This window comes from Macrobrachium rosenbergii, chromosome 52 (assembly GCF_040412425.1).
Source record: "Macrobrachium rosenbergii isolate ZJJX-2024 chromosome 52, ASM4041242v1, whole genome shotgun sequence".
In the NCBI taxonomy this organism is placed as follows: Eukaryota; Metazoa; Arthropoda; class Malacostraca; order Decapoda; family Palaemonidae; genus Macrobrachium; species Macrobrachium rosenbergii.
In genome coordinates, this window is record NC_089792.1 from 22,032,741 (window position 1) to 22,052,300 (window position 19,560).

General features: G+C 37.6%; 1 pseudogene; it reads right to left on the minus strand.

Annotated features, from left to right (window-relative positions):
• LOC136833742 (uncharacterized) overlaps positions 1-19,560 on the minus strand; it is a 54,362-nt pseudogene that overhangs the window by 18,317 nt on the left and 16,485 nt on the right.

Genomic DNA, 19,560 nt, shown 5'->3' on the forward strand with positions numbered 1-19,560 from the left:
ACTGGTATTTTGTAATTATCATTCAGTTTAAAGAATGGAATTACTTATCATTTCAACTCAGATATATATCTACAAAATTAAATCCTTATATGTGCTCCTACCTGTACCTTCTCAAGCTCACAAGATGTGTAAAACAATATAAGCAAAACCCATACAATATGAATAAAACATTAACATAAACAGTTTCTTTTGAAGCATAATTGCCCCAATTCTTCAAAACAAAAAATTGACAGAGAGAGATAGAGAGAGAGGGGGGGTTAAGCATTCTAAGTCCATAGTTTATCATAACATGATGCATACATGTGAACTGTTTATCTGTATGTTCTCCATGTGACATTCTCTCGGTAAGACATATTCGTTCTTGGTCTGCATAATCAACCCGATATCACGCGTATAACATACAGTTAGCGAATGACCTACAGCTAGAAGTGTTCGTGAACTGTCGGTGATTAATGTCCGAATAGCACGCTAAAGCGTCAACTAAGTTGTTTTTTTGAGTGAATTATTAAAAACTGTACAACATGGAAGTGTCTAGCAACAACAGTGGTAAGAAATAGAGGAACCTTGCTTGTCTTGCAGATTACCAATATGATGACTTGGCAAGCAGGGAGCTAGGGTTTCTTATCGTTGAGATCAATAACAACTCCAACCAAAAAGATGCAAAAATATTCACAGACATATTGAAAGGATATGGCCCTTCAAACTGGAGCAAGTCTGCAGAAAACATAATGAAAATAATTGAAGGAGTACCAAAGAAATTTCAAGTGATTAAGAGACTTATAAAGAAAATTTATATCAACCAACACATTTCAACAAAGAAAATGAATAACGTGAATATAGTGAATATACTATATTGATGCAATAGGGAAACGAATGCCTAAAACGTGTAATCTATGTACGTGTGGTATGGCATTGTAAATCCACAAAACCTGATCAGGAAATGCTATGCATGCCAAGTACCTACTAATCCTACATGTGCAGAAGTCCAGCAAAATAAAAATAAGGACACAAGAGTATTTTGCTCAACATATCTAATATGGATAGACAATATTATTAAATCAAGACTTCGTGTGCAAATAGTAGAGGATGAAGAAGATGAGGAAGAGGAAGAAGAGGAAATTGGAAAAGAAGAAGAAAATAAGATTGAAGAGATAGAAAAAAATGATGAAAACAAAGGACAGGATAAGAGTATGGATACAGAGAAACTCATAGATTCTACATATGAGGCAATACAAGAGCACACATACGAGGAAATAAATTATGACATGATAATCAAAAATAAAATCCCAAAGAGGTTGTACCCAGGTCTTCATACTGATGGGAAAGAGCAAGAAAAAAAAAAAAAAGAAAGACACAGTCAGCACCCTTTTGAAAAGAGGGAATTGCAGATTCGGTGAAAGATGTTACTACAAGCATTGCAAGATATGTCACAATTATGAGATTTATGGCAAATGCACATATCTAAACGGCTATGAGGATGAATGCAGCGATCTACATCCAAAAATATGCAAAAACTTGAGAGAAGGAAAAGGGTGTACGTTAAAAAAAACGTAGATATATGCATCCAGTAGCCATGAAGAACAAAAATCACAATCAAATGCATATTAAAAATCAAAGTAAAAATGAAGCAAATAAAGAAAGGAACAAAGAACTTGAGATGAAGGAAAAAAGCAAGCCAACACCACGTGATATGAGGCATCAGCACTTAGGTACAGTGCAAAGAACAAGCAATGTATCTACGATGCCAGGGGATGGTGCAGATACGGAGATAAATGCAGATACAAACACAAAATGAATAAATATGAAGATGGAAGATGAAATATATTGGAAAAGTTGGATTTTTAATGTCCAAATTTCTGGAAATGAAGAAAAGAATAACATATAAAAGCAGGAAAGAGACATGGGAAAATTCTTATTATTACCCATATCAGATAATGGGGATAACACGCAAAACCATCATAGTAATGAATGCGCAGGGTTTAGTTTCAGTAACTCAAAAAGAAAAAAAAGAGTTCTAAGAAGAACTAACCCAAACTGAAAAAATAGATATAATGAATGTAAGTGAAACCTGGTATTCCCAAGAGACTGGTAACGATGATCAGATAAAGGGTTTCCAAACTTATAGATCAGACAGAAAAAATAGGAATCAAGGGGGAACCATGATATATGGGAGAGATGTAAATCAAGGAAAAACCTGTGAGAAATATAGTAACACAGAATGTGAATTAATAGCGGCAGAATTTGAATCTGAAAAATTAGTGAACATCATAATATACAGACCACCTAATACTAAAGAATTTGACATAATAATATGACATAATAATAGACATATTGGATGATATATGTAGAAATCACAAAGACTGGACTATACTCCTATCTGGAGACTTTAACTTTCCTTTCATAGATTGGAAAGAATGAATAGGAGATTGTGATTGTATTTATACATATTAAAAAGAGAGTAATAGTAGCACAGACGATAAGAGGCAATTTGAAAAGCTATTAGATATGCTACTAGAGCATAACATTCAGCAAATAAATCACCTGCCAACAAGAAAGGATAACATTTTAGACCTGGTATTTGTGAACGAAGTGAATTATGCTAAAGAAATAATAGTGTATGATACGAGTATTTCAGACCATAATGTCACAGAATTAACAGTCCATTCCAAAGCAAGTGAAAACAGAGATAAGCAAGAAGACGAAAAAGTGGGAAGGGTATGGAAAATACAATTTCTATAGTAAGAATATAAAATGGTCAGAAAAAATTAAGAATTAAACAAAGACTGGGAAAACATATTCGTAAGTGATAATATACAGGTAAATATGGATATACTGTATAAAATATTAAAGAAAATAGTGGATGAATACTGAAGAAGAAAAGTAAACATCAGTCATGCATACCAAGAGACAGAAGGATCTTGTTCCAGGAAATCGGAATTTGGAAAAAGGTCTTGCAAAAGAAAAGAATGCATGGAAAGTGATGGAACTAAAAAGTACGACAGAAAATGCAGAACAAAAAATTATACAATCAAAAGAAAATGAAAAACAGGACTTAGAAGAAAAGACCCTACAAAATATCAAGCAAAACCCCAAAATATTTTACTCATATGCAAAAAAGATGAATAAAAGAAGAGTAGAAATAGGCCCTCTAAGAATTGAAGGGCGATTAATGAACGAAAAAAAGGAAATATGCAACATACTAGCAGAAAGATATAAGAGAGAACTTACACCTAGAATTGATAATGAAGATGATACAGAAAAATAAGAGATGAAAATAGTGAATATTTATCAGACATAGATATTAATGAAGCCCATACTGTGCAGGATATTAATGAAATTAAAAATGGATCAGCAGCAGGACCAGACGGCGTCCCTGCCATTTTGTTAAAGAAAGTAGTTCATTCTATCGCAAAGCCGCTCGAAATATTATTAACACAAAGTGTAGATACAGGCAAGATTTATGACGTACATAAATTAGCATATATTACCCCTATTTTTAAAAGTGGATCAAGGCTAGAGGCAAGTAATTATAGGCCTGTGAGTCTAACATCACATTATGAAAGTGTATGAAAGGGTAATGAAGAAAAATATAATGAACATTTAATGAAAAATAGTTTGTTTAATATAGGACAACCTGGTTTTGTACCCAGAAAAAGTACACAAACCCAACTGTTAGTCCACCATGAAAGCATATAAAAATATGATAAACGAAAAAGTGGAAATAGTGAACGGAATCTTGATTTTTTTTACACAAAACAAACGCCCCCAAATGGCCAACATCATCTATTAACGAAAAAAATAGCTAAATTAATTTCACAACGAGATGTATTTAAGTTATATTTCAACTTAAAAACACTTCTTACAGTATAATGAAAAATAACCTTGCCCCATATAAATAAAGTATATAGAGATTCATTTATGCTAACTAGAAGGAAGAAAAGTCCTCTGAACTGAGTTAAACACAGTGAGACAAACACCACATAAACGATTTCCAAACCAAAACATTGATTGCTATTTATAATACAAAAGCAATATAAGTATATACACAATATTATTGGATACAGTGAATTAAGACATAACATTTTCAAAGATCCAAGGAATAGATGCATATTTGTTATGGTGATGTTTGTATAATATAATATGTGAATATAGAGTACAGTAAAATGTAGGCTACGATATACCATAGTGTAGGCTAAGCTAATTCTTGTTTGTTATTCAATTTCTCTTTGTATTGAATTATCATATGCAACTCTGCATGAACCTCCAGAATTAGCTGATATTAATAATTACTAAACCATTTATATATAGAGTATACTTTATAGTGTAGGTTAGGCTACCATGTATGTAGGCTATAAATGGTACTGCATACCCTAGTGTAGGCTAGGCTATATTCGAGATATGTTTTTTTCCAACAAATGATGGCTTTTTTTTTGGAACCTAACCCCATCGTAAGTAGGATAATACCTGTATCAGCATTTTTAGTTTTTTTATGTGTTTTAACTATCAAAATAGCTAGTTCTAAGTGTTTTTAGAAGGTTCTACGTATTCGCGGGTTCTACCTATTAAATACTATACAGTAAACCAAGAAACGCAAAAAAGAAAAATGACAACACTGTAGTGTTAAAAGATGGTCAATATCTATGAAAACAAGCTATGTTTGTGAGTTTTGTGATGGTTGATTTATTACTAAACATATTCATTAATTTGATTTTCCTATTGTTAGCCACTGTTCACAGCCCTTACTTAATCAGGCATAAAAATTACTTGGAGGTCTTATGAACCACATTGGTAGAGCAGGTGTTCTGGAAACCTTCTGAAGAATCTCATTTATGCAGTATATTTTGTTACAAATATAGTATGGGTAAAAAGGTAGATAATTGCCTTTTGCATAAAGTTTTCAGTTTGTAAGCATGCTGAGTCTTTACAGTTATGTGGTATTGACAAGGTTAGGTGAGGAAGGTAACACAGTTGCTCTTAAACACCCCTCGATTTTTTTACTTTCCCTCTTCTGGATTTCACCCTTGTCCAGTGGGCCACTGGCTCTTAATCCGGGCAATCAAGAGATTACTGTATGACGAACAGAATATGTTCATACGTATAATTACATGAATGTTTTTAATTTCTTCTTTTGTAAATTTTTTTTTTCAGTACTAGATACCCCAACCTACACTATTTTTGCTTTGCACTAGGATTTTGGAACCTATTCCCATTGACTCAAGGAGCTTCTGTATACAATAAGTGAAAAATACAGGATAAGCATCTCCTAAGAACATGATGCAAGTCCTGTTCTCCTATATTTTATGATTTCATACCTTGGAATTTAACACCATCCAAATGGGCACACATCAAAATGAAAGTGGAAGTTCTATCCTAAAAGTTTAAAAAGGAAATTACCAACCTTTAACTTCTCAGATATTTGGGAATGGAAAATATAAATTCAAGAATTTTTCACTACAAAAGAAAGTCTTGTGCTGTTATCACAAAAATAAATACTTAATGAGATGACACTCATAATTCTAGACTTCTAGATCACCCAAATGATTTACTTTTAAAAGATGTGAGAACTAAAGCAAGCTAAAGTTATTTAGCAAGAGTCCCATGGGAACAGATACCAAGTAAATGACAAACTCAACAGAGCTGGGTGTCAAATATAAAGTTGTAAAGAACTCCAAATACCTCACGAAGTAGCACCCCTTGCAAAGCTGCTGATATCTAGATAAGACAGTATGGCTAACTGGTAAATCATTTCCATAATTACTGAAAGCCTTACATACAATACCAACCTCTTAAAAAGCATTTTAAATTACAATACAAAAGCAAGCTTAAAGTTAACCCCAAGTCCTGTTGTGGCAAACTTAACCATCTATTAACATTGTATTTTTGTAACAGATTTTTATTTGTGCACTGTCCTTTAGAAACTTCTTTTAATGTAGAGTCCAATGGGACAAACAATCCAATGCCCTTATCTATGTTTATGATTGTGAGAAAAAAAGTGAGTTTATCCCCATATAAAGCAAACTAATAAAAAAAGAAATTTTATTTTTAAAGGCTATGCTTTAAGAGCAAAGTTAAAACATTAAACGTGACTTACATACTCCTTAAAGAAACTCTCTTCACTGATATGGAAAAATTTTAACTTCACTCCTGGGTGGTGTGGGATTAACAGTAAAGTTACAGCTTCAGCTTGAGTGCTAGATGAATTCCATCGTGCTTCCACTTCAATACTATATCCCACTGATGATTTATTGAGGTTTTCAGAATCTGACAAAGATGACTCATTTGAGGTTGAGGTATCTGGGGAATTCTCTGGTCTGTCATTGTCCAATGACTCTGTTGTGCTGCATCTACGACTGCGCTTACACGGTCTACCCTCTTCTTGGTCTTTATTTTTATTCAGTCCACCTTCTTCTTGATCTTTGCTACAAAGAAGTGAAAGCAGTTCCTGATTCATATTGTTAGCAGATTCAAGTAAATGTCCCTGGTAACTTTGTTCCACAGTTCCAATAATCCCTGAAGCTGAAATTAACCTAAAATCACAGGTTGACGGAAGCGAGCCCAATATATACTGAGCAAGCCTGACTTTTCTGAAAAAAGAAAAGAAAATACCATATGAATGACTATTAACCTAAGTATCCTAGCCAAGAAATACTGGCAAAATAAAAATGACATATTTTTAAATTAATTTGAGTTTTTCATTGCTAACAAACCTGTCATCTTAAAATTAGGTTAAATCTTCTGGCACCAGCTGGAAACTGGTAAAAAACCACAGGATAAATGTCAGAAGCCTATCAGACATGAAATATAATTCTGAAAATGGAACACAGAAAACAAAGTTTTTCTAGCATAATACTTGTTTTTCATACATACCCACCACTCATATTATACCACAAATTGCAGTCTGTGATGGTCCACATACTTGCGGTTTAGACTTATTGTTTTGTTGCCATAAAAAGTGAAGAGCACTCTTCCGTGATATGAACACCATGTGCTAAACTAATTATACAAGGCCACAGTTGTTTTCCACTTAGGGACAGAATCCATGACACCTTTGAAAATCCCCAAGCATCTCCAAGTGGAAGTTAGTGGAACTGCAAGGAATTCGGTAGTTTGAGTCACTTTCTCCTTAACGGAAGAATACAAGAGACATATACAGAGAGAGCTAGAAAGTCCAAAAATCATTCACAGAGGCTACTAGGGGTCTAAGGGAGTCACTGAGCAATTCTTTAACTTGAAATTTGTTCAATACTTTCCTTATAGTAAAGGAGGAAGGGATTGAGTCTGAATCAGGCCAAACTTGGCCCAAACTTGACCCTCAAAGGTTGTTCCTATTCATCCACATACTAGTAAGTCCACACCTGAGTGCTCCTCTAAATCCCCAGTGACTGACGGACTCACAGATGTAATGATCACTGTGTAGGCTAGGCTCCCTTCTAGAATCCTCAATCACCAAAAACATTATCCTTCTGCAGATTGAAATAGCAAACTAACATCATGTTGTTCATTTCACCCAAAGAAGCAGTCTTTCAACTCCAACTTAGTTTCTGACCAGGGATAAACCTGCCAGGAATCGTCAATGGTCTTTCCACCACTGTTTCTGACAAGGGATAAACCTGCTAGGAATCGTCAATGGTCTTTCCACCACTGTTTCTGACAAGGGATAAACCTGCTAGGAATCGTCAATGGTCTTTCCACCACTGTTTCTGACAAGGGATAAACCTGCTAGGAATCGTCAATGGTCTTTCCACCACTGTTTCTGACCAGGGATAAACCTGCCAGGAATCACAATGGTCTTTCCACACTGTTTCTGACCAGGGATAAACCTGCTAGGAATCGTCAATGGTCTTTCCACCACTGTTTCTGACAAGGGATAAACCTGCAGGAATCTTTGTTTGGTCTTTCCACCACTGTTTCTGACCAGGGATAAACCTGCCAGGAATCGTCAATGGTCTTTCCACCACTGTTTCTGACCAGGGATAAACCTGCTAGGAATCAGCAATGGTCTTTCCACCACTGTTTCTGACAAGGGATAAACCTGCTAGGAATCGTCAATGGTCTTTCCACCACTGTTTCTGACCAGGGATAAACCTGCTAGGAATCGTCAATGGTCTTTCCACCACTGTTTCTGACAAGGGATAAACCTGCTAGGAATCGTGAATGGTCTTTCCACCACTGTTTCTGACAAGGGATAAACCTGCTAGGAATCGTCAATGGTCTTTCCACCACTGTTTCTGACCAGGGATAAACCTGCCAGGAATCAAATGGTCTTTCCACCACTGTTTCTGACAAGGGATAAACCTGCTAGGAATCGTCAATGGTCTTTCCACCACTGTTTCTGACAAGGGATAAACCTGCTAGGAATCGTCAATGGTCTTTCCACCACTGTTTCTGACAAGGGATAAACCTGCTAGGAATCAATCAATGGTCTTTCCACCACTGTTTCTGACCAGGGATAAACCTGCTAGAATCACAATGGTCTTTCCACCACTGTTTCTGAAAGGGATAAACCTGCTAGGAATCAGTCAATGGTCTTTCCACCACTGTTTCTGACCAGGGATAAACCTGCTATCGTAATGGTCTTTCCACCACTGTTTCTGACAAAGGGATAAACCTGCTAGGAATCGTCAATGGTCTTTCCACCACTGTTTCTGACAAGGGATAAACCTGCTAGGAATCACAATGGTCTTTCCACCACTGTTTCTGACCAGGGATAAACCTGCCAGGAATCGGCAATGGTCTTTCCACCACTGTTTCTGACAAGGGATAAACCTGCTAGGGAATCGTCAATGGTCTTTCCACCACTGTTTCTGACCAGGGATAAACCTGCTAGGAATCGTCAATGGTCTTTCCACCACTGTTTCTGACAAGGGATAAACCTGCTAGAATCGTCAATGGTCTTTCCACCACTGTTTCTGACCAGGGATAAACCTGCCAGGAATCGCTAATGGTCTTTCCACCACTGTTTCTGACAAAATAAACCTGCTAGGAATCGTCAATGGTCTTTCCACCACTGTTTCTGACAAAGGATAAACCTGCTAAGGAATCATCAATGGTCTTTCCACCACTGTTTCTGACCAGGGATAAACCTGCTAGGAATCGTCAATGGTCTTTCCACCACTGTTTCTGACAAGGGATAAACCTGCTAGGAATCCATCAATGGTCTTTCCACCACTGTTTCTGACAAGGGATAAACCTGCTAGGAATCGTCAATGGTCTTTCCACCACTGTTTCTGACAAGGGATAAACCTGCTAGGAATCGTCAATGGTCTTTCCACCACTGTTTCTGACCAGGGATAAACCTGCTAGGAATCGTCAATGGTCTTTCCACCACTGTTTCTGACAAGGGATAAACCTGCTAGGAATCGTCAATGGTCTTTCCACCACTGTTTCTGACAAGGGATAAACCTGCTAGGAATCGTCAATGGTCTTTCCACCACTGTTTCTGACCAGGGATAAACCTGCCAGGAATCGTCAATGGTCTTTCCACCACTGTTTCTGACAAGGGATAAACCTGCTAGGAATCGTCAATGGTCTTTCCACCACTGTTTCTGACCAGGGATAAACCTGCTAGGAATCGTCAATGGTCTTTCCACCACTGTTTCTGACAAGGGATAAAACCTGCTAGGAATCAATCAAATGGGTCTTTCCACCACTGTTTCTGACCAGGGATAAACCTGCCAGGAATCGTCAATGGTCTTTCCACCACTGTTTCTGACAAGGGATAAACCTGCTAGGAATCGTCAATGGTCTTTCCACCACTGTTTCTGACAAGGGATAAACCTGCTAGGAATCGTCAATGGTCTTTCCACCACTGTTTCTGACCAGGGATAAACCTGCTAGGAATCGTCAATGGTCTTTCCACCACTGTTTCTGACAAGGGATAAACCTGCTAGGAATCGTCAATGGTCTTTCCACCACTGTTTCTGACAAGGGATAAACCTGCTAGGAATCGTCAATGGTCTTTCCACCACTGTTTCTGACAAGGGATAAACCTGCTAGGGAATCGTCAATGGTCTTTCCACCACTGTTTCTGACAAGGGATAAACCTGCTAGGAATCGTCAATGGTCTTTCCACCACTGTTTCTGACCAGGATAAACCTGCTAGGAATCGTCAATGGTCTTTCCACCACTGTTTCTGACAAGGGATAAACCTGCTAGGAATCGTCAATGGTCTTTCCACCACTGTTTCTGACAAGGGATAAACCTGCTAGGAATCGTCAATGGTCTTTCCACCACTGTTTCTGACAAGGGATAAACCTGCTAGGAATCGTCAATGGTCTTTCCACCACTGACTTCTCATAAGGTTTACCAAGTGTGATGTTGACCATTCTATGGTGTATTGTAAGTCAGTGTAATGACATGTCATAATTCTTTGTTTTGAGTTACAAGACAGGGAAAAACAAAACCTGGATGTAAGTTTAAGATAACTAGTCAACTCTTAGTTTCGGTGTCCCTCCTACTGAGCCTGTCAACAAATTTACTCTTAAAAATTTATGGAACATTTGCTGTATGCTGTAATTTGCTATGCCAAGACTGCACTGTAATTGTGCCCAATTACAGTAAAACCCCCATATTTATGGGGGACACGTATTGCAACCCCCCTGCGAATAGCTAAAATCCAAGAATACTTAAAACCCCTCTAAAAACACTTAGAACTGCCTATTTTGATAGTTTAAACAAAAAAAAAAAAACTAAAAATGCTTATACCTGAGTATTTTAATAGTTTTATCACAAAAACTGCATTTAGTCATGAAAATAGTAATCTGTGAATAGCTAAAATCCACAAATACTTAAAACCCCTCTAAAAACACTTAGAACTGCCTATTTTGATAGTTGAAACACAAAAAAAAACTAAAAATACTTATACCTGAGTATTTTAATAGTTTTATCACAAAAACTGCATTTAGTCATGAAAATACAGTAATCTGTGAATATTTCTCAGTGAAAAATACCACGAATGGGCGAATTTTCTGTGAATAATGGGTAGATATGTTCCACAGAGAAATCCATGAACAGTGAGACATATAATTCAGGTGTGGGGGTTACACTATTCTAACAAATCTTCAGTAAGGCCATGTTCCTAACAAAGAAAGCCATTACTGCAAAAGAGGCTTCTTGGCTAAAATCTTCGAGAAGTACGAAGTGCTTGTTTATCTTCTGACAGAAAACCCTGCACATTGCTAAAGTATACCCTAATCTCAAGATAAGAAGGTACTGAGGAATAGTTAGGAAAGTCGACTGAAAACCATAATGAACAGAGACTGAGCCAAGTGAAGCAAAAGATCCTTGGCCTTCGGAATACCATCAAGAGTTGTCCAACTTGAACCAGTTGACTCAGTAAAAAAGAATTCTTGCTCCTAAAAGATGGCACCATCCACCTATGGACAACAAATTCCTTGTGAATACTTGAGGCGCTGCACACGAGCCAAAACAAAGTGCCTTCAATAGCAATAACTTCTTTACAAATACACACCAGAGGAACTTGCGTGACTGAAGATGTATTGGTATGAGAAAAATGCATCCTACATGTCCGCTGAAACATCCGATCATGCTTTTTCAAAGTCACTAAAACCATGCTGAAAAATCCAAAAAGAGTGGGGACAGATGCATAAAGTTGTTCAGTCTCAATATGTGGAATTTCCAACACCTGCTCTATTGCCTTCCCTTCTGCCGAAGAAGACACAAAACTATAGGAGACTAAGCCAGCGGAAGGGAACCCAAAAGGGATCATAACACTCCTCCAGTATCTCCACCACTTCAGGTTCTGCTCCTAAGTCTTTCCAAGCATGCCAGAAGGCCTGCAATCCTCTAACCAGAACCTAAGGGCTGAACAGATCCCCAAAAAGTATTAAATATGACTTGTACCAATATACTGTACTGTATCCTCCATTATCACCTTAAAGAGAGTCAGGCTTTGAAGGCGACCCAAAGGAGAAACCAAAGGAGCTGCTATCTCCTGTGTAAAATAAGCCTTTTACGACATATGGGAGCATAAGTGTTCTCACTTCTTCCAAACCGAGTTAGTATAAGCATGAGAACATTTGCCTGCGGCGTCAGAAATGGGTTTGACCATCTAAGTAAAAATCTCTAACAGTCTTCCTTGCTAAAATTCCACTGGCGACACAAACACTTACAGCTAGTGACTGAACTTCTCTAAGCTGGCACAAAGGAAAGGCATATATACTGAGCAAAAGTTCAGTAAAAGATAAAAACTTCACTATCTAAACAGGTACCTGGAAAACACTTGTCAGTATCAAGGACTTTTCTTCAAAGGAATGCGACTGGAAAAGCAAGCGGAATCTTTGACCAAAGACGGTTTAAGCGCCAATAAAATGCCTGTGACTTTAAAAAAAAACCGAAGACAAGTGCTGGCAGACTTAAAGGATCCTTTGTGTGTCAGAGTACAAGAAAACACGAAACGCGCTCTAATTGAAGGAGAAAGCTTGGGTTCTCATTCTCTGAATACTTAACAGGTTCTACAAGTGAGCCCCTCAACTGGAAAAACCACAGTACACCATACTGAAGAGCACCAATCTACAGACACATGACAAGACATACCATACCCCAAATAATTTTACGAGTTCACAAACTCTTAATGAACACAAAAAATACACAAAACTGTATTTACCAAAACCTTCTTAAAAATATTGCTGGTATTAAGATTAAATAATGCAGTGTACCAAACATGCATCACTCTGCTTTGTACAATGTCTTCATGGGGAAGGGGGTCCAGAGATTAGTTTAATGGAAGGTTTGGTTAGGATGCATCCCTGGTGAAAAATGTCTTTGACCTGATTTTAAGCAGGCTCTGACCCATGGACAAAAAAATTAGCAAATCTTTTGCACTTTTACCAAACCTATTTATAACAAAAGAATAAAAACGACATTATAAGATCAACAAATATCTCTATATTTCACAAATTTGTTTTCGCCTCCTCTCGCCACAAACGAGACAGAAATACATTAATTAATAATTATGGGCTCCAAAAGACATTACTAATATGCTACAAACAAAATTATTTGGTAGAAATCTATTGCCAAGAATTAATGTAGGCATCAGAGAGGCATCAGATTAAATTTGCAGTGTAACATCAAGGAAGGATACTGAAAATTGGGATAAAGTGGTGTAACTTAGATGTACAAAAGACGATACCCACAACAAAGATTTTGTAGCAAGTACTGGATGGTTTCATCATTTTAAAAACCATCATAATTTTCATAGTGTGAAAATCAGTGGTAAAGCAGCAAGCGCCGATGCTGAAGGAGACGCTATTTTTAAGGATGCTTTGCATAAGATCATCGTTGATGAAGGGTACTTGCCACAGCAAATCTTTAATGTCAATGAAATAGGACTGTACTATTGGAAAAGGATGCCTCAAGGGTCCTACATCCATAAAGAAGCAACAACGATGCCCAGGTTTAAGACATACAAAGATCGATTGACTCTTCTGCTTGGGGGAAATGTGGCTGGGTATAAACTAAAGCCATTCATGATTTACCACTCCGCAAATCTGAGAGCATTAGCAAGAATCAGCAAGCATACGCTTCCTGTTCATTACCTCCACAATAAGAAAGCATGGATGACTGCACTGCTGTTCAAGACTGACTTATGCATTGCATTATTCCAGAAGTGAAAGATTATTGTAGGGAAAACAACATCTTCAAAATTCTGCTGATTCTGGACAATGCTCCCAGCCACCCTCAGCACATCAGAGATATTAATGAGAACGTAAAAGTTGCGTTTCTGCCACCAAACACAACTTCTCTCATACAACCCATGGGTCAGGATGCCGTGGCTACGTTCAAGGCCTATTATCTTCAGAACACATTTGCTCAGGCTGTTCAGGCTATGGATAATGAAGAGAAAGTGCTTAGAACATTCTGGAAGGAATTCAATGTTCTGAACGCCATTATGAGCATCGCAAGTGCATGGAAGGAGGTAAAGAAAGAGTGCATGAATGGAATTTGGAAAAATCTGCTAAAGTGCATGTGAACTCATTTAAAGGTTTTGGTAGGGATCAAGAAGTTGTGGAAATTAATAAAAAGATCTTGACACTTGGGAGAAGTTTAGATTTAGAAATTGAAGAGGAAGATATCCAGGAACTCATAGATATGAAAGATGTGGAGTTATCAACAGAAGATTTAATTGCATTTGAAGAAGAGAGAAAAAGAGCAAAGGAGGAAGAAGAAATTGAGGAAGAGCCAGACCAAAAGTTTAGGACAAAAACAATGGCAGAGGCATTTGCCTAAACTGAACATGCACTGAAACTTTTCAGTCAAGTGGATGAGAACATGGAACGATTTGCTAAAGTTGAGAGAACACATCAAGGATATTGAAGGTTACCGAGTCCTTTATGAAGAACAAAAAAAAAATGCACTGTGCAAGCTACGATGGGTTACTTCCTTATGAAAACGACTCGTGCCATCGCCTTCCACCTTGCCTTCCCCAACTCCTTCCACCATATTTGAGCCTCGATCCTCTACATCTCATGGCAGCTCTTTCCTCGAAATCCTGAAGGAATACTAGCTGAAGAGGACTGAGTTGACGCTCCTGCTACTTTATCATCCTCCTCCTCCTCTTCTGGTTTTTAGTTATACATAGCCATCAACAGCCTGACACCATTCAAGTACGCCAACAACGGACTAAATCTTGGTGAGTACCCCTGCACAGTACACATCTGATTCTTGTTTATGTTATTCAATTTCTCTGTACTGAACAATCATAAGCAAATCTGCAACGAACCTCCAGAATTAGCTGATATTAATAATTATAACGTATATGTATGAAATATACTGTACAGTGTAAGCTAGGCTACTGTATATGTATAGATTGTACTGTATATACCAAAGTGTAGCCTAGGCTAATTTCAAGTTACATTTTTTCAAGAAATGATGGGGTTTTTGTAACATAACCCCATCGTAACTGGGGAAATACCTGTAATTAGTCCTATCGGTGCTAACCACCTCATATCAGGTGCCGATGACGGCAGAAGTAGCATAGGTTGCAAAGATTAATGTTTACCAAAACAATCTTTTGGCTAACGCATTATACGAGACTATGAGCGTGAAAAACGGAGAGGCAGGTGACGGAGGGCATAGAACCATGTCGCCCTGAGAACCAACCCAGTTCCCTGGAAGCAGATTCTTCCAACTGTCGCAGGACAGTCCTAGGCTTGGGCTACAGATGGGTGAGGGCACCGACACCTTACCTCTTATAAGTGAACACGAAAATGATTGCACACCGCGGGGGGACCTGGACCGGTTCCCTAACCAATTCAGACAAACCTTGAACTGAACAAAATAAGGTTTATGACCTGTTCTAAATTCTCAATACGCTTTTCCTGAACTGAAAGGGGAGCGGAAGGCGAAGGACCTGGAGAAGGGGGAATAATGACAGGTTGATAACCTGACCTAACTCTTGCTTTCATAATCTATCTGCTTCCCTTCTCTTCCTATACTAAAGAATTTAAGCAGAAAGTCCTTCGAAAATCCCCATTTCCTCACATCTGTTCTCAAGATCACATCTTACACCACTGCAGCCAGCATAAACAGTGAGTATCTCCTGAAAAATCAACATCCTGCTAATACAGTAATCATTCCTACAGAACCTGATGTTCTCAGCCTTGATTCCAGTGGAGGCATCCCAAGAAAAATTAATGTACAGTACCCTGACAGCAGCAAACATCCATGAAATACCAACAAGTGCCCGTACACAATGGCAATAAGGAGAATTCTGTCAAGACCTATAACATTCGAAACACACCTGGTGGAGAACAGGTGTACTAGACAGTCACCCAGGCAGCCATTTGATCTTCTGTTTGAGTGCTATCGGCACGGAGATATAAGCTTACTTCAACAGTAGGTATGATTCATCCCATTAGTGTTGAAACAAGTATACACTAGGATATACAGTTCTGATGCAGTTCACTTAGTCTAACATTAAAGGTATATGACATTACATTAAATACAGCATTTGATTTACTTTCATAATATAACATATAGAAAGGAACGTTTAACTGAATTCACAGGGACAAATGTGCTCTAAAGCATCACCTAAAAATAAAATAAATTAAAAAAACTGAACATTTTTGTAAACTTAATGACATCAACAAGCAGTGTATCCCAGTAATTATAGTATTAATCATTACTTTTTAAACTAATGCGCATGCTCAAAAACATCACCACTACTCTTCTGCCTGTTAGACTAAAGACTGCAGTGTCTGAGATATTCAGACCATGAGACAAGTTTGTATAAAAAAAAAATATAAGTTTTAGTTTCAAAATAACTACATGTTCTGTGCACCTCTACCATCTGAGTAAACTATCATATGTGCAATATCATCACAGCAGTGCAGTTAATGAAAACATGACTGTATTATTACTGTAATTGAACTGAATAATATTGAAAAAGTACAAAACTAAAGACAATTAGATCTCCATACCTTTTTCTCTATCCCTCGTAAAAACATCCCCTTTATGAAGCCAATCTTCATTGCAGAAACCAATACAATAGCGTGGTTTGCTGACTATATGTTCAAAGAACTTTTCAAATAATGTACTTGGTGAAGTGCTACTAATGATGACCTGGAGAGAAAAAAAGAGAGATAAAGGAAATGAAAAATGACAAATTTTTCAAGTAATTTGTATTTTTCCTAACATATAAACCTGAGGTCTTTACATAGGGGATTTAATTTCAGCGCAAGCTCCAGCCGGCCATTTCACTAAAAACAAGGTGGATATTGGTAGTTGCCTACCGATAATAGGGAGGAATTTTCATTGTCCAGTTGGTACACATTCACTTCACCTTTTGGACCAGGAAGCAAAATGAGGGGTGGCTAGGGGTTGGCCATTTATGTAAAGACCTCAGGTTTGTATGTTTGGAAAAATACAAACTCCTTACAAATTTGCCATTTGTTCCCATTTGTTCCTACATGTATACAAACCCTTGGTCTTTACATAGGAGAGACTTACTTCTTGGTGGGAGGAATCTGAGCAAAGCTCTGGACTGGTAGTTTGTCTCACCTTGGGGCTCTTTCCTGGTCATGTATGATCAAAGGAAGGAGACCCATACCTCTAATCTGTTGAACATGTGTGATGTTCAACTGTCAGGTCATTGATTCACAGATATGCTTGGATGAACCCATACTGTGGGGAACAATAGAGCTGAAGATAACCAATGGGTCTGTTCATTGTCAGTCCCTCTCTCCCCTTACTAGAGAGAGGGTAATAGTTGCATCTATTAATCAAAAAAAAAAAAGAAAAAAAAGGATAAATTATAGAAAGGATACCCACTCATGCATGCCTATCCAGCACGTGACAGCCAACCCAAAGTTGGAAGTTAATCTCCTTTTATTGCCTTTCCAAGGCAATGCCACAACATACTGTTTGTCAATTTCAGAATAAGTTATAGTACTCTAAAAGTTCTCCAATACTTTCTGTTCCTGTTCCATTATTTCACGGCAGTCAATCCTAAATTGTCTAAACTCCATAGTTTCAAGATCTTCCCTTGGATTCTTTAAATGAGTAGCCCCTTCAGCCATAATTATGTTGTTGATTTCCACTGCCAGTTTTAGAATGGAAACATGAGTCTCCTTGGTGGGAGGAGAACTACACGTTCCGGTTACCACGTAACCAAATATGGTTGGTAGCAATACTAAATTTTCAAATTTCCTTAACCCTGGATGTAAGATGTACACATTGTGAGGCCGTATTAACAATTCTATTGCCGATTGTTTCTCTACAGGTAGATAAAATCTTTATCAGCCAAGCTGATTTTCGCTCTACACAACGACCTTAAGTTCTTCTTAATGTTGAATTTCTTTGTATATTCCGGTAGTGCGTCTATTACTATACAATCCATATTTATTAATCTACCCTGGTGAAGTACAGCGATGTTTGTTCACCATTTCATATTCCTTACCTGGTGTAGAAGTTAAGTAACCTCTCCGTGATATATTTTCAACTCCCTTGCTTTCATAGTGGAGTCCCTCAAGAGCAGATTTCTTTATAAATGATCTCTTGGCACAGGTATCTAATAACCCTATCTTTCACACAATGTGACCTCTTTTTACCCTTTAGGGTTACTGTGGCTGTAGGTAAGATCGACTTCCTAGTCGTCTTATTTCCCTGTCCGGTATTCACAAAGAGTGTTCCAACTTGTACCCCACCTACCTTAGATTTATTTGATTGGTTTCTGATTGCATATAGAACTACAGAGAAACAGTGCAGCATTATCAAACCTCGCCTGTCACAGTTGGAACTGAAGTGTTTATTCGATGCGCATATGAAACACAAACCCAGAGTTCTGAGTCGTTCAATATTTCCTCCTCTGGTTACATAGGATTTACAATGCATCCATATATGATTGCCTCAGCAAAGTGAACATCCTTTACCCTGGTTTACCTTGGCTTTGTTTGTATTTTCTTTGGGCCTTACCAATGTTTCTTTTGTTCTCACAGATTGCCCTTGTTCTACTGTGAAAGCAGATACAGGTAACTGATTTCTAATCACTGTACCTGTCACCTTCTCTACAAGAGAGGGATGGTTGTAGAAATCAAGAACCAGATTGTACAATTTCCATAACGTTTTGATTACAGTACAGTGAACCCCATATTACTGATCCCCACACACCCCTGCTAATAGGTCAAATCATCAATGCTTAAAACCCTCTAAAAACACTTAGAACTGCCCATTTTGATAGCTTAAACCAAGAAAAACCCTGTAAAAATGCTTATACCTGAGTATTTTAATAGTTTTATCACAAAAAGTGCATTTATTCATGAAAATTATTGAAAATAAAGTCATTAGTGAATATTTCTCAGTGAAAAATACAATGAATTGGAATTTTTCAGCTGAATGATGGCTAGATTTGTTCCAAGAGAAACCCGAAATGCGTGAGTCCAAAACCATGAGAACGCTGAATAAAGGGTTTACTGTATAACCAAAACTTCAAGTTAGAGAGGGAATTAAAGACAAAGGCTCATAGGCTAAAACAAGTTGATAACAACTCACTGCTAACTGTGTAGGAATAACTATGCAGCAAGAAAGAGCAAAAAAATTAAAATGTAACAGAATAGAACTTGTTGCATTATTTCAAAATAAGCAAAAAATATCAAAAGATAAATTACATTAAAAACAAAAAGAATAATTAAGAATTAAGTCAAATGGCAGGCAGCCCAAGAGACAGGTCTGCCTCAGACACAGACAAAAGGTAAAGTGGATGCATACCAACTGGATGGAGGGGATTCCTCCCCTACCATCGGTAGCCAACTACCAATATCCACCTTGTTTTTAGTTAAACAGCTGGTTCCAGCTTGCACTGAAAGTAGATCGCCTATGTAAAGACCATGAGTTTGTACACATGTAGGAACAAACTTGAATTTTAAAATTTTAAGGTGCCAGTTAAAAGAAACTAATGTCTATGTAATTACTGGGTAAGTTACTTGTATAAAAACCACAGTTTCTCTCTCTCTCTCTCTCTCTCTCTCTCTCTCTCTCTCTCTCTCTCTCTCTCTCTCAAACAATATACATATCCTTTAATAAATAAAACAGCAAAATATCAAT